Raw genomic sequence first — 26,973 nt, 5'->3', positions numbered from 1 at the left:
CAAAGGGTCCCATTATGCCTGGCGAAAACGAAACTTTGCATTCCACAGTAAGAACATCATACCAAAGGTCAAGCATGGTGGTGGTGTTGTGATGGTTTGGGGATTCTTTGCTGCCTCAGGACCTGGACGACTTGCCTTAATAGAAGGAACCATGAATTCTGCTCTGTATCAGAGAATTCTACAGGAGAATGTCAGACCATCCGTCTGTGAGCTGAAGCTGAAGCGCAGCTGGGTCATGCAGCAAGACAATGATCCAAAACACACAATCAAGTCTACATGAAAATTGATAAAACGCAACAAATTGAAAGTTTGGGAATGGCCTAGTCAAAGTCCAGACCTAATCCCAATTGAGATGTTGTGGCAGGACTTGAAACGAGCAGTTCATGCTTGAAAACCCACACGTCACTGAGTTAAAGCAGTTCTGCATGTAAGAGTGGGCCAAAATTCCCCCACAGCGACGTGAGAGACTGATCAACAACTACAGGAAGCATTTGGTTGGAGTCATTGCAGCTAAAGGTGGCACAACCAGTTATTGAGTGTAAGGGGCAATTACTTTTTCACACAGGGGAATTGGGTGTCGCATAACTTTGTTTATGAAATAAATATGTAATTGTTGTGTTATTTGTTCACTTATGTTCCCTTTATCTAATATTAGGTTTTGGTTGAAGATCTGATAACATTCAGTATCACAAATATGCAAAAGTAGAGAAAATTAGAAAGGGGGCAAATACTTTTTCATAGCACTGTACTTTTTTATGTAGATGTTCCAAAGGTGCACATCAGCGGCTTGAATTTGTGGAGGCCTGGAGTTGCTAAACATGTTTATGTTAATTAACGTTCAATTACCGTGAGACCGGCAGTCTTTTGCATGACAATAACCAGCTGACAAAATATAATGACCACCACAGCCCTAGTAGAGACCAAAGTAATTTCCAGAGTTAGTCATCCCTGAGACCAGGTGTGGTAACTGGTATATCTAAAGTTTAGTAAAGATGTTAGGTACAGTGGGACTTTTTGTAAAAGGGCTTTATAAATGAAAACGTAGCAATGTATCAACCTACGTGACATCAGAGGGCCAACCAACTTTCTGGTAGAGTCTGCAGGGATGAGTACTAAAATTGTCACCCGTAATAAAGCGCAGTGCGCTATGATGAACTGCATCTAATGGCTTTAATGAAGTGGCAGCTTCATTACACTACCGTTCAACGGTTTGGGGTCACTTAGAAATGTCCTTGTTTTCGAAAGAAAAGCACTTTTTTGGACCATTAAAATTACATCAAATTGATCAGAAATACAGTGTAGACATTGTTAATGTTGTAAATGGCTATTGTAGCTGGAAACGGCTGATGATTTTTTATGGAATATCTACATAGGCGTACAGAGGCCCATTATCAGCAACCATCAGTCCTGTGCACCGGGGCATCCCACTCCTCTTTCTATCCTCAGTCAGCATGTCAATTGCACGCTCCCTCAAATTTGAGACATCTGTGGCATTGTGTTGTGTGACAAAACTGTTAATTTTAGTGGCCTATTATTGTCCCCAGCATAAGGTGCACCTGTATAATGGTAATACTGTTTAATCAGCTTCTTGATATGCCACACCTGTCAGGTGGATGGATTATCTTGGCAAAGGAGAAATGCTCACAAACAAACAAACAAAAATTGCAAAACATTTGAGAGGAATAAGCTTTTTGTGCATATGGAAATTTTCGGGGATCTTTTATTTCAGCTCATGAAACATGCGAGCATATGGAGACATCGACTACGCTGATTGACCGACTTGATCCTCTCTCAATCATTAGATGACATGAGACACATTTGATAGAAGTATCGAAGTAACAAAAATGTAGTGCCAAACCGTTTTTCATGTTCTAGTATCGAAAGATATAAACGTTTCTGTATACTATGCAACACTAGACTGACACCAGTCGGTATTCTTTGACTTTAGTTGTTGAAGGACAGTGTCAAGTCTACTGTAGAAGCTAAAGAGCTGGTACAGTGCTTGAAATACTGTCCTTCACTGTGAAGATACTCTGATAAAACCCTACAGCTGTGTGCTCGTTCGTGTGTGTACTGGAACCGAGGTGGAATTCTGAGTACTAGTTCCACCTGAATGAGAAGGCACTGGGGTAGTGGCCATCGCCGGGTACTCGCAGTACTTCCACCTGGCTGCCTGGCTGGTGCCCAGCGTCAAGACCATCGCCGTGCTGGCCCTGAGCACCGCAGACGGAGACCCTGTGGCAGGGATATGCTACGTGGGCAACCAGAGCGTGGAGAGCATGCGGGGCTTCGTGCTTGCTCCCCTGGTGGTCTACCTCTTCACAGGCTCCCTCTTCCTCCTAGCGGGGTTTGTATCATTGTCCCGCATCCGCAGTGTCATCAAGCAGGGGGAGACCAAGACAGACAAGCTGGAGAAGCTGATGTTAAGGCTGGGCCTCTTTACCGTCCTCTACACGGTCCCTGCCGCGGTGGTGGTGGCCTGTCTGGTGTACGAGCAGCACCTCAGGCCCCAGTGGGACAGGGGACTTTCCTGCTCCTGCCAGGCTGAGAGACAGAGGCCTAGGGCCAGACCACGCCATCTTCATGCTCAAGTACTTTATGAGCCTGGTGGTGGGGATCACCTCAGGGGTTTGGGTGTGGTCGGGGAAGACGTGGAGGAGGTTCCTGGGGAGGTGTTGTTCGTGTCCCTGCTGGGGCCACAAACCCTCCAGCGCGTCAGTGTACAGCGAGGCCAGCACATCCCTCACGACACACACTGGGCTGCTCCGCTTGCAGTCTGAGCACAAGTCCCTGTCGCACCCATCTGTGTGACCAGACGGGCGCTTGTCAGACTCATGGTGCAACACATACAGTGGCTGTTGGAAGAAACTATATGGATGTTCATTTAACTTATTGAAAGGATTGTAAATTATGTAAAAAGTATTGTCTTTACATAAGGACACGTTTTAAAGCGAGTTGTGTGGGAATATAGAGAAAAAGTCTTATTTTTATATTATATGTCCTAGTTCTCATTCTAGACTCATTGCAGGAGATTTCCCCTAAAGTTGAAACTTTTTTTAAATGGTGTGTTCTCAAGTTCAGAGAAAGAAAAAAATATATACAGTGAATGTGTCTCTATGATGTTTTTAAATGATGTTTTTTGTTAGTATGTCCTTAACCAGAACCTTAGATGGTTAGGAATCCAATAATCAACAGTTAACCTGGACATAATACCATGCCCGTGCCACTTAACAGTTCTATTTTATACGTATGAAGAAGATGGAGAATTGCTATTTGTCATTTTATTTAAAATGGCCATCCTAAAGGGACATATGGTTCTTGTTGTAGGAGATATTTCACTCGCTGTTATGGACACGGTAAGGACTTGTTAGGATGAAGGAATTTCCCTTTCCATTTATGCTTATGTGCAGAATTAATATAAAGTCTCTCAAAAGATCGAGTTTGTCTTAATCTGTATCGGATGAATTGAGAGAAATTGTTTGTCACTACTTAGATGTCCTCCAACGATTTAAAAAAAAACATATTTTTTTTTGGGGGGGGGGAACTTTTCCTGCTGAAAAGCGATATCCCAAGTATGAATACAGTAAAGTACACACACTAAAGGGTAAAAAAAATAATAATTTGCAAATATGTTTTCTAGACAACTGCAAACTTCAAGGAGTAGGGCCAGTTTGAAAATGTATGCACTCACTAACTGTAAGTCGCTCTGGATAAGAGCGTCTGCTAAATGACTAAAATGTAAATGCAGTGGGACTGGCTGTATTCCCCCACTTTTATTCGCCCTGGTGCTGTACCCTTTCGGAGAGTAAGCTCAAGTCTGTGCGTGACTACCAAGCATTTGATGCCAGAGCGAGTGGTTCTAATTTGTGGCCTCACCGTGCCCTTCGACGGTAAACACAGGCTAAGAGCTCAGGAATCTTAAGAGCTATAAAATAATTGCAGGTTACTCCTGTAATGCTCAGTATGTTTTTCTCTCTCTCTCTCTGTTTCTCTCTCTCTCTCTCTCTCTCTCCATGATCCTCTAACTGAAAGCAGGTACAAGTGCCAAACAATGGCATCAACTGTCCATCAAAATTGGAGCACTTCTCTCTCATAAAGTCATATTAAAGTTTTGGTTAAGTTTCTGGAAATTCTATTTTTTCAGTCACATTTACTTTTTCAGTCATATCAACCTTTGTTGAAGGGTAAATCATTTGAAGGCATGGCGAGTGGCACGTTTGGCTCTGTGCTCATGGTAGTTGTAGTCACAGCAAGCCGTCAGCAAGCGCCTGATCCCTCGGTGTCATGTTGCTAGCGTGACCCCAGGTGCTTCAACGGCAGCTGTTTGTTTAGTGTTTCTGTATCAATATGGACTTTGGGGTCCTTTTGACCCCAGCCAAAAAACACCTAATTTCGCCTGTAGTGATTTAATAGATAGAACCTTTTTGAATCTAGGTTTCTCAGGAGACATAATAATAAGTTATCCATACCACCTGGGTGAAGGGTGGATAGGACCTGTATCAGAAGACCTGTATCTGCAGAGATAAAGCTCCCTATGTACTCGCCTAAGATTGTACTTTTCTATACCACGTATCGTATGACTGTGTACGAAACCAAAATTACTTTATTTTTGTGCAAATAAAAATCTACCAATGGTATACAAAGTCTGTCAATGGAATAAATTCTTCATACAACTGCAATGCAGAACTCAGAATCACACTCTGGATTCACACTCTGGATCTACATATATATCTGTATTGGTGTGTATTCTCCTAAAATGTAGTTATTCTAGGGCAAATCTAAAAAAGTATTTATTTGAATTCAGATTTCTCTGGTGACATAATATTAAGTTAAACATATCATCAGAGGGTGGAGTGGGACCTGTATCAGTGACCAGATAGACAGATCATCTGCAGAGCTGGAGCACCTTATGTACTCGACTTATGGTTATAACTGGTTATAACTATGACCATGTACAAAATCGAAATTACCTTATATATATGCTGAGTTGCAGTCAAAACTGCTCATAAAAGTCTGTCAGTGGTATGAATAATTGGTAGAACTGTAATACAGAAACTAGCTACCCTCTGAATGTGCACATATTTCTGTATTGGTGTGTCTTCTCTGAAAAAAGAATATTATACGGGAAATGGTACATAAATATCAGAATTCCTATAATATCCTCCAATATTCTATATGTTCAACTTGTTATGGTATTTTGGTTGCTATAACATTTGGTTTGAAGTGGCTTTTTGAGGATTGAGCATTATTTTTTAAGCATCCTGCCATAGTCCTTACCACTCCCATTGTTACACTAGCAGTGATGTTAATGCTGGCTGTGAGGTATGTAAATAAAGAAAACTAAGCCATATTTTTGCTAATTGTCTGTCAGGATCAATGGATAAATCACTTTTTGTCAATAAAAGTAAGTACAATTTTGGTGTACCGCACCTTTAAATGGCAGTCGTTTTTACCACATAAATATTAAAGAAATTGTATTTACTTAAAGATGCACTATGCAGAAAACTTTATGCCATTTCCTGGTTGCTAAAATTCTAATAGTTTGCTTAATTTCAGTTTGTGACAAAACAAGCACATTGGAAAAAAGCTGCAAATTATTTAAGGGAAACATTTATATTTTCGTTTGACACAATATGCAAATTAACTTTAATTTTGCTAAAATAACAGTTTTTTTATAAAACATTTTCAGATAACATTATTTACGTTTATATTTTGCTATGATTGTTGCTTTTTCCATTAGTTGTATTATTGGTTTCAATTGTTGTATTTATTATTAATTGATAATCCATGTATGTACCTTCAGAAAGTGTCCATAACCCTTGACTTATTCTACATTTTGTTGGATTACAGCCTGAATTCAAATAGATTTTTTTTCAACCATCTACACAAAATACCCCATAATGACAGTGAAAACATGTTTTTAGAAATCTTTGTAAATATATTGAAAATTAAATACAATCAATGTAAATTTACATAAGTATTCACACCCCTGAGTCAATACTTTATAGAAGCACCTTTGGCAGCGATTGCAGCTGTGAGTCTTTCTGTTTAAGTCTCTAAGAGCTTTCCACACCTGGAATGTGCAACATTTTCACATTATCAAAATTCTTCAAGCTCCATCAAAGTGGTTGTTGATCATTGCTAGACAACCATGTTCAGATCTTGGCATGGATTGTCAAGTAATTTTAAGTCAAAACGGTAACTCGACCACTCAGGAACATTGACTGACTTCTTGGTAAGCAACTCCAGTGTAGATTTGGCCTTGTGTTTTAAGTTATTGTCCTGTTGAAAGGTGAATTAATATCCTAGTGTCTGGTAGAAAGCAGACTGATCTAGGTTTTCCTCTAAGATTTTGTCTGTGCTTAGCTCCATTCCGTTTCTATGCTGAAAAACTCCCCAGTCCTTAACGATTACAAGTATACCCATAACATGATGCAGCAACCACTATGCTTGAAATTATGGAGCGCGCTAATCATTAATGTGTTGTATTGGATTTGCCCCAAACATAACACTTTGTATTCAGGACCAAAAGTTAATTGCTTTGCCACATTTTTTGCAGTATTACTTTTGTGCCTGGTTGTCAATTAGATTAGTATTGTGGAGAACTACAAGGTTGTTGATCCATCCTCTGTTTTCTCCTATCACAGCCATTAAACTCTGTGACTGTTTTAACCTCATGGTGAAATTCCTTTCTGGCAACTGATTTAGGAAGGACGCCTTTATCTTTGTAGTGACTGGGTGTATTGATACACCATCCAAAGTGCAATTAATAACTTCATCATGTTCAACTTTATTTTTATTTTTTTTACCCATCTACCAATAGGTGCCCTTCTTTGAGAGGCATTGGATAACCTCCCTGGTCTTTATGGTTGAATCTGTGTTTGAAATTCACTGCTCTACTGAGGGGCCTTACAGATAATTGTATGTGTGGGGTACAGAGATGAGGTAGTCATTCAGAAATCATGTTAAACACTATTAATGCACACAGAGTGAGTCCAAGCAACTTATTATGTGACTTGTTAAGCAAATGTGCATTCCTGTACTTATTTAGGCTTGCCATAACAAAAGTATTGAGTACTTATTGACTCACTACATTTCAGCTTTTCATTTTTAATTAATTTGTTAAAAGATTTTGAAAAACATAATTCCACTTTGATATTATGGGGTATTGTGTGTAGACCAGTGACAAAAAAGTTCAGGCTGTAACACAACAAAATGTGCAAAAAGTCAAGGGTGTGAATTCTTTCTGATGGCACTGTAAAATATGTTGGTAGTATGAGGGTTAAGGACTGTGTACAGGGGCGGAGATTTGGATTACTGTAAAAAAAACAACAACACAAAGGGTCGCATGGACGGGGCCATGTACCGTCAAATCTTGGGTGAGAACCTCCTTCCCTCAGCCAGGGCATTGAAAATGGGTTGTGGATGGGTATTCCAGCATGACAATGACCCAAAACACACGGCCAAGGCAACAAAGGAGTGGCTCAAGAAGAAGCACATTAAGGTCCTGGAGTGGCCTAGCCAGTCTCCAGACCTTAATCCCATAGAAAATCTGTGGAGGGAGCTGAAGGTTTGAGTTGCCAAACGTCAGCCTCGAAACCTTAATGACTTGGAGAAGATCTGCAAAGAGGAGTGGGACAAAATCCCTCCTGAGATGTGTGCAAACCTGGTGGCCAACTACAAGAAACGTCTGACCTCTGTGATGGCCAACAACGGTTTTGCCACCAAGTACTAAGTCATGTTTTGCAGAGGGGTCAAATACTTATTTCCCTCATTCAAATGCAAATCAATTTATAACATTTTTCACATGTGTTTTTCTGGATTTTTTTGTTGTTATTCTGTCTCTCACTGTTCAAATAAACCTACCATTAAAATTATAGACTGATCATTTCTTTGTCAGTGGGCAAACATACAAAATCAGCAGGGGATCAAATACTTTTCTATCAGTCAGAGGGTGCGTTTTGACCTTTATAAGTCCTTATAACACAACAAGTATTGGTTCGATAACTCCTCTGTCATTGCATCTGTCATCTATATATCATCTATCATAATTTAAATAGCTCCTTTTTTAAGAGTCTAGTCAATTCAGCTGTAATATTTAAGGAATTATATATCACGTGACTATAGTTCCGTTCTGACACTTGACTTTAACTGGACTCTTATGAAAACCGTCCTCTGTGTTACTCTAGTAGGTGCATTATATGCCAACTGAGTACTGTCTGACACAACAATTTAAGGGGGGGGGGGTGGATATTGAATAACTTGTTTATTACATTTACATTTTAGTCATTTAGCAGACGCTCTTATCCAGAGCGACTTACAGTTAGTGAGTGCATACATTTTCATACTGGCCCCCCGTGGGAATCGAACCCACAACCCTGGCGTTGTAAGCGCCATGCTCTACCAACTGAGCTACACGGGACTATCAAAAGTTTATCAAAAGTAACAGGAAGAAATCAACTACAGTTGTCATGGTGCTCTCCGAAGTTGCCTTGCTCGGGTCGAAGTGAAGACATCTCTGTACACTATGGCGTTTTGGCATTTGGTTTGAGAGCAAGGTGCCCGAAAAGAAGAAGTCCGCTAATTGCCAGTTCGGGCATCACTAATGCAGCAAACGACTGAACCCTGAAAAGGCCATTCAATGCTGCGACGCAGATAAACAATTTAAGAGGATTAAATTATACGTTGGACTGCGTTTAAAGATGGAAATAAATGTCAGAATAACAGCCCTCACAAACTAAAATCTAAGTGAAAATGTGTCAGACAATTCAATATCTCAGTATCGGTCTATTGAACGAGTATTTACACTGTATAAACCATAACTTGTTTTTACGGTAACTTACTGGCAGCCAGTTATGTTACCGTAAATTCCAAAGACACTTTGGTTTAACAGTACATTACTGTAAAGAAGTGCTTTATTTACAGTAATGTACTTTTAAACCAAAGTTTATTTGGAATTTACGGTAACGTACTATACTTTTTTTTTTTACAATAACTTACAGGGAACTGGCTGCCAGTGAGTTACTGTAAAAACAAGTTACGGTTTACAGTATATAATTATCATTAATGTCTCTACACACAGTCAATTCAACCCAATCACAGACTATTATACAGATGCTGTATCTTAATTTGATCACGCTGTTGTTGCACAGCAGGAAATGCAAACTTGGTAATGTAGAGGTTTAAGAAGGCTAAAGTTTGTAATCTCCACTTTAAAATGTCAGACTTGATTAACCCTAACAAAAAATGTGTCAACCCCTACAAAAATGTCCATTAATTATAATCCACATAATAATTCACAATTCCTGTTGCTGCAGGGTTATTTTTCTGCTGTAGCAAACATGCTCAAATTAAGATCCTACATCTGTAGCTTAAGATAGCAGGAGCTCTATAAGACTTCAGACTGGGGTCTGTATAGTTTGTGTCTTATACTTCACAGGCTGTTCCAAGTTGGTGGTCTGGTGTTGGATCTCATAACCCCCACACCAGTGGAGGCTGCTGGGGGGAGGACGGCTCATAATAATAGTTAGAAAGGAGCGAATGGAATGGCATCAAACACATGGAAACCATATGTTTGATGTATTTGATACCATTCCACTGATTCCGCTCCAGCCATTACCACGAGCCCGTCCTTCCCAATTAAGGTGCCACCAACCTCCTGTGCCCCACACATATGTCTATTGATTAGTGTAATGATGTTTGCCAGGTGGTTAAACATCTTTGAGGCTGCTACATGTGTTTGAATCTGCTGAGAGAAAGAGGAAGATGGAGGGAATGAAGGAGGGGAGAATCTGCAACACAGCACATAGCTGCACCTGTTCTGTAACCTGTTCGGGGCTTGCCTTATTGTGGTGTGTGTTTACTCATACCCTCACAAACTCATGTTCTCACGAACAGAACACACAACAAGGTGGCAACAGGAGCCCTGAAGTCATGGGAGAAACGTAGACCCTAGCATGTAGACGCACCATAATCATGGGTAATGGCTGCATCTGTCAAATTGTTGCTGCGTGCCACTGCCAACTCAGGTGCTTTTGGCTTGTTTGCCCAGTGTTTCAAAACACCTGTTTAACCAAAGCACTTGCTTTTATGTCTGTGTGGGCACCTCTCATGTTTTTAGCGTAGCACTCCAGGTGCCCAAAAGTTGAAAATAGTTTAACTTTTTCACAACATGCTAGCCAGCAACGCCCCTCACGTTTTTACTCCAAAAAAATGCAGAGTGATCTCCGCCTAAGGATGTCTTACATGTTGAGCCCAGGTGTTTGTGCTAGACAGGGACGTGATGGGCCACCAGTTGCCCCGGCCCCACTTCACTTGAACTTCAATGCCGCACCCAAAAGCGATTCCCTGTCTTAACTGACATTTATGATGTAGAAGAGGGATGCATGACCTTCAAAAACTGCTATTATCAAAAGCAATTACTGCAAATGTCTCTCCCCCCCAGCCCGCCCACCTCCTTATCTTCGCAAAGCGCTGAGCGGTTTGAGCAGTGAAAGGTTCTTGTGTGTAAGATAGCACTCACGTTTCATTTGAGCAACGTGTTAACTAATTAGATTAATTAGTCAAGGTTAATTAATCTTGGGGAACCATGCATCTGAGTGAACAAGGGACACAACTGAGAGCGGATGCTTGATTGACGCAAGCACACGCACACACTCAAGGGAACGTCAACATTGGCTAGTGCACAGTTTGAGCAACTGTTTAGGCAAATTAAACTAAGGGAGAGGGAGAGGCAGAGGGATTTAGTGTTTAGCAATGTAGTGTTCAGCATTTTGTGTACTTGCTGCACTTACTATCCCATTATTTTCATATGAAGTGTGACTGGCTCAGCTAGCAAGCTAACGTTACCTAGCTAGCAATTTTTTTGCACATTTCAAACTTCTGAAATATTGCTCCTTCAAGCACCACTCTTTAGCTAGATGTAAACGATGTAACTAAGACTTGTTCTAGAAAAAATTATTAATATGCAGATTTATTATGCAGATGTATTGTTTTCGTTAAGATCAATTCTATTTTGAAAATGAAAGTGGTGAACGTTACTAGGAAAAGTACCCTCTTTTCTCCTTGTTGATGCTCCTTTCATGCTTTCGGGTTGGCTCAAAGTCGACGACCACGCCGATTCTACATGTTGAAAAGGCGAGATAAGCCGCAGTCCTCCTGGCACACTGCAGGTTTTGTTCTAGCAAGCGAAGGAACGGCCCCTACTGTGCAGGCTGACAATCTTGGTGGTGTGTTCCTGCCAAACGTTTGAGGAAGAGAGAGAGCATGAGGTTAGGTTGCAAGTGGTAGATAAACTGAAAGGTGAAGAGAAAGTGGATGTCTCCACAAACAGCACACAATCCTCCCCAGCAAAATGAAGTGAATTTGTTTTTATTCTCAAGTTGAATGATTCAGTCCACATCATTAAGTCAACTTGTCCTCCGCCCCTCATCCATAAGGTTGGTGAAACCATCTGACATAAAGAAGTAATGTATTGAGCATGCTAAGTAGTATGCTAGTATGGACATTGGAACATAGCCAATGAGTAAAAATGCAAAGAGTGACTACTGTGAGTGGAGACTCTCCCATTTGATAGCCCTTGACATAATTTGTATGGAATTCAATGTAGGAACAGCTAGACGTTGATAAGCGTTTGGACTTTGCCCGGAGGGTGCTACTTGAACAATAAAAGCATTTGTCTTCCAGCCAGACCATCTAAATGCAGTCTGGTCTAAACTACAAGAGGGAGGCACCTTGAGCAAATAAGCCTACGTTACTTTCTCGCAGTCGCCAACTGCACCACCTTCCCAGTTGCAATGAAAATATTTTAGCTGACAACAGCTATTGTGAGAAAACAAAGAGTTCTAGAGAACACTATAAAACAACTGCATTTGTAATGATATGTAGGGAAGTGAGGGTAGAACCTTGTTCCAGCATTGCTGTGTCATGCTTTGACAATAAATCCATAATCCACATTATCATATCCTATAAATCAAGTTGAAACGACTTGAGAAGCGAATATCGAAACAGATGTCAGAGTGAGCTTAGTAGAGGTCACAAGAAGTTCTTGAGGTTTTGAAGTTCAAGTACAGACTTGGACAAGCAGATCCAGACAGGTCCAAAGAAACAACTACGATCCATTAAAGTACCCAGACCGGGACATGTTGAGACATGTCTGTCCAGAGGTGGCTAATCGTGTAGCTCTGTCCTAGCACCATATATAAACTGCCGAAGCAGTTTTAAACCGACCTGCCTGAAACCCCATCATTTATGTTCTGTAAATATCAATTTGTGGCACCTTCTTTTGTAACTGCGTACTGTCCACACCCTTCAGTTGGCGCTCTCATGGGCAAGCAAACACTGAGCCTAAAAGGTACTATAAAGCCTGGAACTCAAGAGAAGCTTTGGGCCATGACAATGCCCTCATTGTTTTGCCATGGCACGGCTGGCATGCAAAGGGCATGGGTGTGATAGAATCGCATGAGAGGAGGTTATTTTCGTTGTGGTGATTCTAATTATTAGTTTTTCTTTATTCTAACCTGTTTGCCTGCCTTCATCTCTGTCAGTCTCTTCAACTGACTTTTACAGTGCATTCGGAAAGTATTCAGACCCCTTGACTCTTTCCACACTTTGTTATGTTACAGCCTTATTCTAAAATGGATGAAATAGTTTTTTCCCCACATCAATCTACACACAATACCCCATAATGACGAAGCAAAAACAGGTTTATAGTCATTTTTGCACAAAAAAACCCCGGAAATATTACATTTACATAAGTATTCAGACCCTTTACTCCGTACTTTGTTGAAGCACCTTTGGCAGCGATTTCAGCCTCGAGTCTTCTTGGGTATGACGCTACAAGCTTGGCACTCCTTTATTTGGGTAGTTTCTCCCATTCTCTGCAGATCCTCTCAAGCTCTGTCACGTTGGATGGGGAGCTTTGCTGCTCAGCTATTTTCAGGTCTCTCCAGAGATATTAGATTGGGTTCAAGTCTGGGCTCTGGCTGGGCCACTCAACGACATTCAGACTTGTCCCGAAGCCACTCCTGCATTGTCTTGGCTGTGTGCTTAGGGTTGTTGTCCTGTTTGAAGGTGGAGCAGGTTTTCATCAAGGATATCTCGGTACTTTGCTCCGTTCATCTATCCCTCGATCCTGACTAGTCTCCCTGCCGCTGAAAAACATCTCCACAGCATGATACTGCCACCACCATGCTTCATCGTAGGGATGGTGCCAGGTTTCCTCCAGACGTGACACTTGGCATTCAGGCCAAAGAGTTAAATATTGGTTTCATCAGACCAGGGAATCTTGTTTCTCATGGTCTGAGAGTCCTTTAGGTGCCTTTTGGCAAACTTCAAGCGGGCTGTCATGTGCCTTTTACTGAGGAGTGGCTTCCGTCTGGCCACTCTACCATAAAGGCCTGATTTGTGGAGTGCTGCAGAGATGGTTGTCCTTCTGGATGATTCTCCCATCTCCACAGAGGAACTCTGGAGCTCTGTCAGAGTGACCATCGGGTTCTTGGTCACCTCCCTGACCAAGGCCCTTCTCCCCCGATTGCTCAGTTTGGCCGGGCGGCCAGCTCTAGGAAGAGTCTTGGTGGTTTCAAACTTCTTCCATTTAAGAATGATGGAGTCCACTGTATTCTTGGGGATCTTCAATGCTGCAGACATTTTTTTGTATCTTTCCCCAGATCTGTGCCTCGACACAATCCTGTCTCGGAGCTCTACGGAGAATTATTTCAACCTCATGGATTGGTTTTTGCTCTGACATGCACTGTCAACTGTGGGACCTTTTAAATAGACAGGTGTGTGTGCCTTTCCAAATAATGTCCAATCGATTGAATTTACCACAGGTAGACTCCAATCAAGTTGTAGAAACACCTCAAGGATGATCAATGGGAACAGGATGCACCTGGGCTCAATTTCGAGTCTCATAGCAAAGGGTCTGAATACTTATGTAAATAATTGTAATTGTATTTTTTTTAAAATACATTTTAAACATTTTAAAAATGAACCTGTTTTGGCTTTTTCATTATGGGGTATTGTGTGTAGATTGATGAAGGAAAAAAATTATTTAATCAATTTTAGAATAAGGCTGTAACGTAACAAAATGTGAAAAAAAGGAAGGGGTCTGAATACCTTCCGAATGCACTGTACCTCTGGCCCAGAATCTGATTCCGAATGTTCTTGTCTTTCAAACCTCATAGGGGACCTGTCCTTGTGACAAGGTCTCTCTGGACTATATAGATAAGGTGAGACAGTTGACAAACCCTTGTGTAGCAAATGCCTTCACCTCCGCTGTGAAGCAACGGCAGTTCCACACCCCGCCACGCCCCGACCTTGTAGCAACTACAACCCCACTGCGACAAAGATGTACGGGTTGTCAGAAATGTCGCTCCCCGGAGCAGTGGAGCAGGTTGCCCTCCCCGATCCCCTCCTTGTTGTGACACATGCCTAGTGGCACCAGAGCACGCCTTTGTTATTAGCTGGTGACCGGCAATGCTGCAACACCACTGAGAGGCCTGACCTTTGTCTTCTCTCTCGCTTCCCCCCTGTATCTCTCTTTCTGCCTCCCTCCTTTGCTCTCCCTCTCTCTTTTTCACTGCTCTCTCTCTCCGTCTCTCCCATACTCGCAATAGCCATGCTGTTTCATCTTCGGCTCTATGGAAATGTGGTACCGAGTACTATTATTGCAGGCATATCTACTGCAAATCAGCATCATTACAGTGTGTGCACAAATATTGGCCACTTGAAATGGTTGAAAATCTCCTTATTATATGGAGGAAGGAAGTTCATACGTACACAAGTGCATATTTATCGTAAAGATGTGTACGAGTGTATGTATACATCAGTTTGATTTAGTTTTTAGACTATTTTTATTTTCTCAGATTGTTTGGGGGCTTTGCGTCATCAGGACATCAGCGCTGTGACATCTCCCCATCGGTAACATGCATTCTGCTATTTAATCTCGGCTTATCGTGTCACCGAAATAGGTGTTGGCCATGTGTGATGACTAATATCTCTGCTGCCCATGACGCTAATGAACTGGCACTGAATTTGTTTGCACATGATTAGCAATCTGCTTCAGCCAGTCTATTGTGTCTTGTCATATTTCAAGAGGCTCTTTCTTAGCTATTTGCGTTTGACAGACTGGTAGCCATTGTTCATACAGTCTTTTGAGCTTTCCAAACCATTATGTGCATACCACTCTTTCCCCAGACACTTGCTCTCTTTCTCTCCCTCAGTGAAAGGAAGCAAATGATAGAAGCTTTCTTCCTTTGCTTTAATGAAGGGCAGAAGTTCAGGATCTCTCCGCGGTTAAAGCAAGAGATGGATAGAAGAGTTCTTCCTTTCCTTCAGTGAAGAGCAGAAGCTTGTTGAAAGGAACAGAAGGGTAGAATAGCACCCACTGTCTAAGGAGGGTGGAGGTGGAGGGCACGCGTCACGAAAGGAGCTGCTCCTGATCCACTGACCCCCGTACGACCCCCTTTCCTAAAGGATACAGCCACCCCCTGCCTCCCTCAGAGAAACCAATCGTCGCTTACCGCTGTGATTGCTAGCACTCACCACTCACCTTGTATACCTTGCCACCCACCCACCCTCACACACAGACACACTCCAAATCTTGGCTTCCACACACCCACCCACCTGCCTCCCCCAACCCCCAGCCAACTATCAGTGGTTTCCAACATCAGAATCTCAGGAGAGATCCCTCAGGGGACCCCCTCCACTCCCACCCACTGCCACTTCACACCTCCACAGAATTAGTTCCATCTGGCCTAGTTTATGCCCCAGCACCTGATAAACTGGATGCGATCTATATGTTCGGCTTGCAAACATCTTTCTTGGCTGCCTTCTCTCTCTCTCTCTCTCTCTCTCTCTCTCTCTCTCTCTCTCTCTCTCTCTCTCTCTCTCTCTCTCTCTCTCTCTCTCTCTCTCTCTCTCTCTCTCTCTCTCTCTCTCTCTCTCTCTCTCTCTCTCTCTCTCTCTCTCTCTCTCTCTCTCTCTCTCTCTCTCTCTCTCTCTCTCTCTCTCTCTCTCTCTCTCTCTCTCTCTCTCTCTCTCTCTCTCTCTCTCTCTCTCTCTCTCTCTCTCTCTCTCTCTCTCTCTCTCTGTCTCCCATTCCTCTCTTTCTCTCTCTGTCTCCCATTCCTCTCTTTCTCTGTTTGTCTATCTTTATCTTGCTTTCATTTCATCTGTACTTCTCCATGTCAGAGCTGACAAACTCACATCCTTAATCCTTTGGTGGCTCTGTGGTGATAATTTTTTTTACCCTAGTACCTCCGGTGTCAGTATTCGTTCAGAAATCTCTGGCATTGCTTTATCTTTTAAAACCCTTTGCGATGTAAAGAATCTGTCTGTCTCTATGTCTGTCTCGGTCCGCTCATTGTCTCACCACAGAGCCGCAAATCAGGTCAATGAGGCTATCAGCTCATAGCAGCAGCCTACTGGCAGTGTCCCAAAGCTAGCTAAGTCGACCAGACATGTTGTTTAAGGCCTGGAAGAGTAAGAGAGCAAAGCATTGGAGGGGTTTGCTTTTGTTGTGACTTAAATAGCTAATTGCCATAAATCAACTCTGAGATAATCTATAGGTAATTTGTTAATCCGAGTTAAAAATATATGTATGTTAACTATCGTTACAATCGTTTATTGGTAATTAAGTTAATGGGTGGCGTGTCTCAGTGTATACATTTTTACGTGTTCGTGTGTGGGTGTTCATAGGATCAGAAGAAAAACGTATTACTGTCAGTGGTCACACAGTTGTTTTTGCGCATGGTTTGCGACTCAACAAGTGATGATTTCATGGTCATTTTGAACATCCCAATGCACCCGGGCCACAGACAGAAGACCGTGATGATGGCTCCATTTACAGTGCAGTCGAACAGAAGAAGCCCCTCAACCCAATATCCATCCCAGTAACCCCCTCACTCAAGCAACAGTAATGCAATGACAATCAAATGAGCCAGCAACAGCCGTTCAATCAAAACAGTGTGTACAATTAGCCTTCTTCTCGGAGGCTAGCCTCTTGAGCTAGCAGCTTCTGGTGAGCCAGTGCTAATGTCTGCTATTTAGACCTGATACTTCATATCTATATAACATATATTTGACCAAATTCAGGTCTATGGTAGCCTAGGTCAATGTCAGTGTGGACATTGGTTGGGCCATGGGAATGGAGTCTCTTGGCATACATTTTGTTGAGTTTTAGGTGCAGAGTTGTCATTACGTGAAGATTGCAATTGAGAGAGTTTATTGGGATTTACCTCAGTGAGATGCTGCAGTTATTATGGACTCCACACTTGATCTTCCAACACACACACACACACACACACACACACACAAACACACAGTTTCAGACATGTCAAACATTATATCAATCTGTATCTTGCCAGCGTACATTGATTCTTCATGATGTGGTTAATGCCTCATCACTCACTGGTGATTCACACAGTACCGACCAAGGCCAGGTCATTGCAGTGACATGCTATCAATGACAGTATCGGTGACACTTGGCCATGGTCACACGCATGACTGGTGTGAGATAGTATGTATCGCCCAGGTTCAGTGTCTCAATGAGTGGAATTGGTCACCTGACAGAAGAATTGGAGAAGAAGAAGAAGAAGCTTTGTGAGAGAGACAGTAAAATATGAAGGAAAGGGAGAAGCAGGGGGTGAGAGAAACAAAGAGAGTGGAAGAATAGAAAAGGAAACGCTGGCTTTGATCATATTTTTCAAAATGTAAGTGACATGTAAACTGAACATGTTTTCATAACGTAGCGTGGCACTGAGTCCTTGTGAAGAAGAAATGCATTCTAACATTGAACAAATTAATAATAAGCTCTCTACTCATCTGTATCTACTAAATGGATTTCATTCTCCTCCTCCGCACGCATCATCCCCACCTTCTCTAAACTCTTCCTCAATGTTTACAATTTCTCATAGTTGAAATGCGTCCCTTAAGTTCATATGTTAGTGTGTTCTCTAAACACTTCCATGTGCAGAATTCGACATTGGCGGGATTCCAAATCTGATATCTCTTTAGCTTCCCTCTGCCCTCAATCAATCAAACATTGTGTACTAGTCTGCCCTTGGTTTAAACCACCCACTTAGCTTGCCCATCCACTTAAACTTGCAGTGTCCCCAGACAATAGGTAAGCAGCTTGGTTTGAAGAAATCAACTGTGGGAGCAATTATTAGGAAATGGAAGACATACAAGACCACTGATAATCTCCGGGGCTCCACGCAAGATCTCACCCCGTGGGGTCAAAATGATCACAAGAACGGTGAGCAAAAATCCCAGAACCACACGGGGGGACCTAGTGAATGACCTGCAGAGAGCTGAGACCAAAGTAACAAAGCCTACCATCAGTTACACACTACGCCGCCAGGGACTCAAATCCTGCAGTACAAGACGTGTCCCCCTGCTTAAGCCAGTACATGTCCAGGCCCGTCTGAAGTTTGCTAGAGTGCATTTGGATGATCCAGAAGAGGATTGGGAGAATGTCATATGGTCAGATGAAACCAAAATAGAACTTTTTGGTAAAATCTCAACTCGTCGTGTTTGGAGGACAAAGAATGCTGAGTTGCATCCAAAGAACACCATACCTACTGTGAAGCATGGGGGTGGAAACATCATGCTTTGGGGCTGTTTTTCTGCAAAGGGACCAGGACGACTGATCCGTGTAAAGGAAAGAATGAATGGGGCCATGTATCGTGAGATTTTGAGTGAAAACCTCCTTCCATCAGCAAGGGCATTGAAGATGAAACGTGGCTGGGTCTTTCAGCATGACAATGATCCCAAACACACCGCCCGGGCAACGAAGGAGTGGCTTCGTAAGAAGTATTTCAAGGTCCTGTAGTGGCCTAGCCAGTCTCCAGATCTCAACCCCATAGAAAATCTTTAGAGGGAATGGAAAGTCTGTGTTGCCCAGCGACAGCCCCAAAACATCACTGCTCTAGAGGAGATCTGCATGGAGGAATGGGCCAAAATACCAGCAACAGTGTGTGAAAACCTTGTGAAGACTTAAAGAAAACGTTTGACCTGTGTCATTGCCAACAAAGGGTATATAACAAAGTATTGAGAAACTTTTGTTATTGACCAAATACTTATTTTCCACCATAATTTGCAAATAAATTCATGAATAATCCTACAATGTGATTTTCGGGAAAAAAAAATCTCATTTTGTCTGTCATAGTTGACGTGTACCTATGATGAAAATTACAGGCCTCTCTCATCTTTTTAAGTGGGAGAACTTGCACAATTGGTGGCTGACTAAATACTTTTTTCCCCCACTGTAGACACGTCCTATGTGTTTCAATAAAATCAACTATTTGCACTGAGCTAGTCTGATGAAATTTGTTTACATCCCTGTTCGTGAGCATTTCTCCTTTGCCAAGATAATCCATCCACCTGACAGGTGTGGCATATCAAGAAGCTGATTAAACAGCATGATCATTACACAGGTGCACCTTGTGCTGGGGACAATAAAAGGCCACTCTAAAATGTGCAGTTTTGTCACACAACACAATGCCACAGATGTCTCAAGTTTTGAGGGAGCGTGCAATTGGCATGCTGACTGTAGGAATGTCCAACAGAGCTGTTGCCAGATAATTTAATGTTAATTTCTCTACCATAAGGCTTTAGAGAATTTGGCAGTACATCCAACTGGCCTCATAACCGCAGACCACGTGTAACCACGCCAGCCCAGGATCTCCACATCCGGCTTTTTCACCTGCGGGATAATATTGGGAGGGGGAGGGGGATGCTGAGGAGTATTTCAGTCTGTAATAAAGCCCTTTTCTGAAAAAGAAAAATATTCTGATTGGCTGGGCCTGGCTCTCAAGTGGATGGGCCTGTGCCCTCCCAGGCCCACCCATGGCTGCGCCCTCCCAGGCCCACCCATGGCTGCGCCCCTGCCCAGTCAAGTGGGTTAGATTAGGGCCTAATTTATTTATTTCAATTGACTGATTTCCTTCTATGACCTGTAACTCAGTAAAATCTTAGAAATTGTTTATATTTTTGTTCAGTATAAATGAGATATTTCTGTATTTCATTTTTGCTCAAATTTCTACAAACACGTACTCACTTTGTCATTGTGTGGTATTGTCTGTAGATAGGTGAGAATAAAATATATACATTTAATCAATTTTGAATTCAAGGCTGTAACACAACAAAATGTAGAATAAGTCAAGGGGTATGAATACTTTCTGAAGGCACTGTAAGACCTTCATAAACCCAACCAAATTATGATTTGTGCGATAGCATATTTTAAATATATTATTTGCACTGTTAGAATGTTGCAGTCAGAATGACTGCTCATTAGCTTGAGGCCCAGCAGTTCTAGTGTTGAAAGGGGATGTTTGGCATTATATGTTAATTATACATAAACCATACCATTTGGGAAAACACATTTGTTAGAAAATTATATATTTCGTATTAGTGTTGCACCATTGTTCTTACATAATATAAACATATACAATTTCAGTAGCACATTCATGTCTTAGCGTGATGGACTGTGCCATCCCCGCGGCCTCCGTAAAGGATTAGTCCACTGAGACAGGCGCGAATCAGACAGGTGTCTCGTGTGGCAGAAACACATACACATACATCTTTGTTGTTGGACTTTGCAGAAAGGTCCTGATTTCCTGGCCACTTTAGTTCACTTCACGTAACAACTACTATCAGAGGATGAGCGTAATGCATTCACCTACATACTCAACAAAACAAACAGTTCTTAGTTTGTTTCTTAACCCTTATTTTACCAGGTAAGTTGACTGAGAACACATTCTCATTTATAGCAATGACCTGGGGAAAGGAGGAATGAGCCAATTGGAAGCTGGGGATGATTAAGTGGCCATGATGGTATGATGGCCAGATTAGGAATTTAGCCAGAACAGGGTTAACACCCCTACTACTCTTACAAAGGTGCAATGGGATCTTTAGTGACCACAGAGAGTCAGGACACCCGTTTAACTTCACATCCGAAAGATAGCCCCCTACAGAGCGCAATATCCCCAATCTCTGACTGGGGTATTGGGATATTTTTGGGGGAACAGAGGAAATAATACCTCCTACACTGGCCCTCCAACACCACTTCCAGCAGCATCTGGTCTCCCATCTAGGGACCGACCACGACCAACCTTGCTTAGCTTCAGAGGCAAGCCAGCAGTGGGATGCAGGATGGTATGCTGCTGGTTTCATCATTGTAGATGGTGTAACCGTGACTTTATGTTCTTCATTAACTTTGGAACTGCCTGGCATGTAACTAGCACAGCGTGCGTTCCCTTTTGCTGCCACTCCCAGCTCTTCCTTTTGACACATTTAGGATTTATTTATTTCTCTCTCTCGCTCTCTCGCTCTCTCTCTCTCTCCCAGGCTCTCTCACTCACTTACTCACTCTCTCACTCACTCACTCACCCTCACACAACACACACGTGTCTATGGCAACGAGCTTCAGGTGTGTTTGGTTTGTGGTGTCACTGGCATACTCTCGACATCGGGGTGGATCCAGCCAGACCATGTGTGTGTGTGCTCTGTAATCGGTTCCCTAATGTCAATATGAAGGCCATACACACAGCACGCAATGTGCATAGAGCCGGCTAGTTAATGATTGACTGTACCCGTCTACACCTTTATATGCATTTCAGCATGGTCCATTGCCTGGGACAGAGAGAGGAAGTGAGTGGAATTGTGTGTGTGTGCGTGTGTGTTCACATGTGAATTGTGCCTCTAGGGTCCTCTGCCCAATTTGTGTATATGTATGCAGGTTTGTGAAGGCTTTGGGACGGGGTCACATCTTACCACAGAGCGCATACTTCACTGTCCTCACAAGTCGTCCCCCCCCCCCCTTCCACACAGTAGGACTTAATTAGGAACAATGTCATGTCCTCAACTCCCCTCCTAACTCTGTCAGAACAGAACATTTCATGCGATGAGACATGCAATGGTAACAGCCACCTTGACCCTATGATATACGCTTTTCCGCCTCAGGGCGTTGTGGCACAAAGCTTCCATCAAGCCTATGAACCTCAGACACAAAACATGTCGCTCCTTATCTCCAATCTGCGTTATTTGTTTGGACATCCTTTCAATCAGTTGAAAGCTTGGTCTCTTGAATATACATTGCATTATAGCCTTACCTTTCTTATTAATAAAACTGTAAAGAAAACTATTTAAATACTATTATGTTGATTTAGTGTTTTTGTGTTATATTATACACGGTGAAACTATAGTAATACCCTTGTATCTTCCATCTTATTCACCCATTCTTGGAAAAACTAATTGAAACGCAGGCGGAAATGAAAAGTTAATTATTTTGTTATGGCAATGTCCCCTCTCGTGTGCTTCCTCTTAATGAGAAAATGTAATTTCAACATCAAAGCGATGGAAGACTGTGATGCGTGATTTGAAGGAGTCTGGCGCAGGACGGTAAATCACAGTATACAGAGTTTATTCCGTAATCCAGCGTAACCAGTCCAGTGCGCAAAACAGGCGCACTGGAACAAACATGCACACGGGGAAAATACCCCGGCAATACAAAATACTGAGCTCAACCGAGCTACTAATCCTCACAATGAACAATCACCCACAAGGACAAGGGGGGCAGAGGGAACACTTAAACACGTACTAATGAGGGGAATATGAACCAGGTGTGTGTAATTGACAAGACAAGACAAATGGAATGATGAGATATGGAGCGGCAGTGGCTAGAAGGCCGGTGACGACGAACGCCGAAGCCTGCCCGAACAAGGAGGGGAGGCAGCTTCGGAAGAAGTCGAGACAAAGACAGTGGGATGAAAATTGCTCTACGAGACAATGCTTTGTTAACTAAGAGCACACTGCAGTTATGAGTGATGTTCCCTCCAATAAATGTAGGCACTGAGCAAATATCAGGTCTGCTGAATGCAGACTTGAAAATTCTGTGCAACATCCAGTGCGCGTTTACTGCTGTACCCGCTTTAAGTTACAGTTTTAACAGTGGCCAAGTAGGCTACTGTGGCTATTTGATCATAATGTAGGCCTACCAGAGTGGCCTACCATAAAAAACAATGGAGAAAATGCATCCCATAACATTTTAACATGGAAATAACTGTTCAATCATTCAGCCTACAGTAGAAGCCAATGTGTGGTGTTCAATGTAGGCCTACATTCCATGAGACTTTTGAAAAAGAACATGCAGGGCTTGACATTAACCTGTTTATCCACTTGTCCTTCAGACAAGGAGACTGAAAATGTTGTTGTTGTTTGATGCAAGAAACCACTTTACAAAATAAAATGCAATATTATTCCCATACCATTATTACAGAGAATCAGACAAATTATGCTACCCTCTGCCTATTGGCTACTTAGATTATTCAAGCCCGTCTCAAAATCCAAACTGCCCCTTTAAGACAAAAAAAATATCTTTCCCTGACTGGCTTTCCAAATATGTCTAGAACTGTAAACGTTTTGTGCTCTTGTAGGAAGCAATCACTCCCCTACTGCTGACTACACATTAGCTGTAACTGGGCTAATAACTTACTAACTAGCAAAGGATATGAACAAAATGTGCACACGTGGCTACATGCAGCTCTTGCTTTGATCTCAAAACAAGCACATCTACTCACGACCACAGCTGTAAACACAGTCCAGTTCGAAGTAAAGGGCACAGATCCATATATGGCCATGGTCTATTTGCATACAGTGGGGAAAAAAAGTATTTAGTCAGCCACCAATTGTGCAAGTTCTCCCACTTAAAAAGATGAGAGAGGCCTGTAAATTTCATCATAGGTACACGTCAACTATGACAGACAAATTGAGAAAAAAAATCCAGAAAATCACATTGAAGGATTTTTTATGAATTTATTTGCAAATTATGGTGGAAAATACAAACAAGCAAGATTTCTGGCTCTCACAGACCTGTAACTTCTTCTTTAAGAGGCTCCTCTGTCCTCCACTCGTTACCTGTATTAATGGCACCTGTTTGAACTTGTTATCAGTATAAAAGACACCTGTCCACAACCTCAAACAGTCACACTCCAAACTCCACTATGGCCAAGACCAAAGAGCTGTCAAAGGACACCAGAAACAAAATTGTAGACCTGCACCAGGCTGGGAAGACTGAATCTGCAATAGGTAAGCAGCTTGGTTTGAAGAAATCAACTGTGGGAGCAATTATTAGGAAATGGAAGACATACAAGACCACTGATAATCTCCCTCGATCTGGGGCTCCACGCAAGATCTCACCCCGTGGGGTCAAAATGATCACAAGAACAGTGAGCAAAAATCCCAGAACCACACGGAACCACCTAGTGAATGACCAGCAGAGAGCTGGGACCAAAGTAACAAAGCCTACCATCAGTAACACACTACGCCGCCAGGGACTCAAATCCTGCAGTGCCAGACGTGTCCCCCTGCTTAAGCCAGTACATGTCCAGGCCCGTCTGAAGTTTGCTAGAGTGCATTTGGATGATCCAGAAGAGGATTGGGAGAATGTCATATGGTCAGATGAAACCAAAATAGAACTTTTTGGTAAAAACTCAACTCGTCGTGTTTGGAGGACAAAGAATGCTGAGTTGCATCCAAAGAACACCATACCTACTGTGAAGCATGGGGGTGGAAACATCATGCTTTGGGGCTGTTTGTCTGCAAAGGGACCAGGACGACTGATCCGTGTAAAGGAAAGAATGAATGGGGCCATGTATCGTGAGATTTTGAGTGAAAACCTCCTTCCATCAGCAAGGGCATTGAAGATGAAACGTGGCTAGGTCTTTCAGCATGACAATGATCCCAAACACACCGCCCGGGCAACGAAGGAGTGGCTTCGTAAGAAGCATTTCAAGGTCCTGGAGTGGCCTAGCCAGTCTCCAGATCTCAACCCCATAGAAAATCTTTGGAGGGAGTTGAAAGTCCGTGTTGCCCAGCGACAGCCCCAAAACATCACTGCTCTAGAGGAGATCTGCATGGAGGAATGGGCCAAAATACCAGCAACAGTGTGTGAAAACCTTGTGAAGACTTACAGAAAACGTTTGACCTGTGTCATTGCCAACAAAGGGTATATAAAAAAGTATTGAGAAACTTTTGTTATTGACCAAATACTTATTTTCCACCATAATTTGCAAATAAATTCATAAAAAATCCTACAATGTGATTTTCTGGGGAAAAAAATCTCATTTTGTCTGTCATAGAAAATTACAGGCCTCTCTCATCTTTTTAAGTGGGAGAACTTGCACAATTGGTGGCTGACTAAATACTTTTTTCCCCCACTGTATAGGCCTACTGCAGCTCTGACTGGTTATACCGCACAGGTCTGTGTAGATTCCTGGCTGAGTCATGCACAATAGAATCCTCCTCCAATGTGTTCTGTCTACAACAAAATCTCTTGCATAGTTTTTGTTTCGGTATGTTGCATTGAAAGTGGCTAATATTTCATTGATTCCGTCATAATTGCCACAGTAAAGGGAAACTTTGATAGTGTTAACTAACAGGGAAAACTCTAGAAAGTTGAGTGATCTTCAATCTCGCACCATTCTTCTGCGCTCTGCGTGGCAGTCCCGGGGCTACTGCATGCCTGCGCGCAGCTTAGAGGGAACATTGGTTATGAGTTCTCAGCAAAATGGCCATCGGCAGTAAGCAATTTAGGAAGTAGACGCAGAACTGTCATAAGGGTGCAACAGCATAATTGTGAATAATTTGTAATCAAATGGTTTGTAGTTACCTCGTCAATGGAGGAAAAGGTAAGACAATTTCGATTCCTCACTTAAAAAATCCAATATCCAGTTGACAAATACAGACATTTTTGCTTGGTTAGTGTCCCTCGTGCAAAGGAACCATTTAGCTCCAAGCACCAACTGAAATGTCAGAGCTCCTTAAAATATCCCAGACTCCCACCTATATGTTTTGACATTTTTTCCCCCAGCTCATTACCATCTCAATGTAGACCTCAAGATTTGTACTTTCCTCCCAGAATGTTGACTGGCAGGTTGCGTTGTGGGGGTGAAACGCTGTGTCCAACATACAGACAGACGGACGGACAGAGAATCTCAAAGCAAGCCCAGGAGCTGCCCTCGTCCTTATGCAATAACCCCTTTGTCACTCAAGCTGCCCCATCACATTGCCCATGACATTTCGAGATGGGCAAGTAGGACAAGAGCCCTTACCTCCATACTGCCCTTTTCGAGAGCCTTGTCTGTTTAGTACGTGCGTGTGTGTGTGTTTGTGTTGTGACTTTAGCCAGACAGGGTCTAGCGTAAATACAGCTGTCACATCTCCAACCTGTCACATGTCACAGAGAAGAGATGCCACAGGCTGGGCATCAACGGACGGAGGAAAGGAGGGAGCAAGGCTAGCAGTGGAGTGGAGTAGTAGCCATGTAAAGCCTATACTCTCCCACCCATACACACACATACATACACCCTTCATCTTCTCTCTCAACCCCAGTCTTTGGGGCTGACTCACATACTCCCAGGGTGTGCAGTAAGTAACTGCCCCAATCCACCCACTCCCCTAAGGAGTCCTCCAACTGGGGTCATTTTAGCGACTCATTACTCCCCATGGAAAGGTTCTTCATTAAGGCCCTGCTATGGCCTGTGGAGTGAAGGGATTTTTTTATGATGTTAGCTTTTCTGCTCTTTACTTAAGCAGGCAGTGCTTGGCCCCAAGTGTATTGCTGTAAAAAGCATATAATCTGTGTATAAACAAACGCACAGAGGCATTCTTTGTGTCACGGTTTCGGCCGAGGCTGCCTCTCCTCCTTGTTCGGGCAGGCTTCGGCGCTCGTCGTCTCCGGAGTTCTAGCTGCCACCGATAGATGTTTCATGTTCGTTTGCTTTTGTCTGTTTGTGTCACACCTGTTTCTGTTTTACGTAATTAGTGTCCTATAAGTTTCTCGTGGTGTTTGTCATGTGTTGTGTATGATTGTTTTTCGTCAGTGTTGTGTTTTGCTCGGTTGAGCATATTCTCTCCACTGCGCTGGAGCTCAGTTGCACTTGTTCGTGCACTACTTCGTTTTGTCGCACCTGT

At 42.6% G+C, this 26,973-nt stretch overlaps 2 pseudogenes across 2 annotated transcripts in view; both read left to right on the top strand.

Annotated features, from left to right (window-relative positions):
• Positions 1-26,973, top strand: part of LOC311145507 (BRISC and BRCA1-A complex member 2-like) — a 179,487-nt pseudogene that overhangs the window by 96,319 nt on the left and 56,195 nt on the right. The gene's annotated exons all lie outside the window — the stretch shown is intronic.
• On the top strand, positions 993-2,811 carry LOC311145273 (frizzled-5-like; annotated as a pseudogene). Its single transcript has 2 exons — positions 993-999; positions 2,122-2,811. The product of its transcript is annotated as a frizzled-5-like (transcript).

Source organism: Coregonus lavaretus (genome assembly GCF_964263955.1).
Source record: "Coregonus lavaretus genome assembly, chromosome: 18".
NCBI lineage: Eukaryota > Metazoa > Chordata > Actinopteri > Salmoniformes > Salmonidae > Coregonus > Coregonus lavaretus.
This window is presented reverse-complemented; position numbering and strand designations above follow the sequence as displayed.